Source organism: Psammomys obesus, unplaced genomic scaffold, assembly GCF_907164565.1.
Source record: "Psammomys obesus unplaced genomic scaffold, mPsaObe1.curated_primary_1811, whole genome shotgun sequence".
Taxonomy (NCBI): Eukaryota; Metazoa; Chordata; class Mammalia; order Rodentia; family Muridae; genus Psammomys; species Psammomys obesus.
Window position 1 is genome coordinate 204 of NW_026585904.1, and position 899 is coordinate 1102.

General features: G+C 40.6%; 1 non-coding gene across 1 annotated transcript; it reads left to right on the forward strand.

The window, feature by feature from the left end:
- Positions 1-567: 567 nt before the first annotated feature.
- Positions 568-670, forward strand: LOC129671853 (U6 spliceosomal RNA). Its single transcript, XR_008719436.1, has one exon. It is a non-coding gene; the product is annotated as a U6 spliceosomal RNA (small nuclear RNA).
- The last annotated feature ends 229 nt before the right edge of the window (positions 671-899 follow it).

Below are 899 nucleotides of genomic sequence, written 5' to 3' on the forward strand. Positions count from 1 at the left end.
AGGGACTAATTTTCGTTATTCCCCTTTTAGCACAATGCTGCTGATAGGATTATCACAGGAGCCTGTATAATGTGCAGGTGTGAGCTCTCTGTTTCTGGTTTGTTCACGGATTTAATCGATTTAATCAAGAATGGGTTAGTTTTTCAAAGGCTTCCTCCATCTATCGAGGTTGATACTGTCATTCTTATCATGTGACGTGCTGAACTTCTTTTACTAATTTGCACATGTTGTAACATAATTTATTGTTCAATCGCCATGTGTTTCTGCAGTTTCTCTTGCTGTTGGCTTTTAAACTTCGATTCCATTATGCTCTGATAGGATGAAAGAAATTACCTTTTTGATTCATTAAAACTTGATTTACATCTTAAGATGTGATCAGTTTTTTCAAAGACCCACAAGTGTCTGAGGATAATGTGACTTCTACACTTACTGTATGGAGTATTCAGTAGGTGTCTTTCGAGCCCATGTGGTCTATGGCACAGTAAACTTACCTCTGAAGTTTCCTGAAGGGGGAGGTCTGGGTGGGGGGAGGTCTGTTGATGTGAGCAGGTACTGAAGTCAACCATTGTGCCAGTTAGTCACCACATAAACTAAAACTGGAACAATCCAGAGATTAGCGTGGCCCCTGTGCAAGGATGACACACAAATTTGTCAAGTGTTCTGTATTTTTGTAACACAATTGATGTGATGGGGGAAGGGTGTGCTTTAGGAAAGCAGGAGGGAAGTAAATACAGGAGGAGAGAAGTGGGCAAAATAGCAATATGGATGGATGAAAGCCACAAGGAAGCATACTGTTACATATTCACCTAAATTAGTAGAATCTATAGAGCACACAGAGGCAGATGCTCATACACAGTTTTATTGAACCTTTCTCATGTAGGCTGATGGAGCTCCCTCCA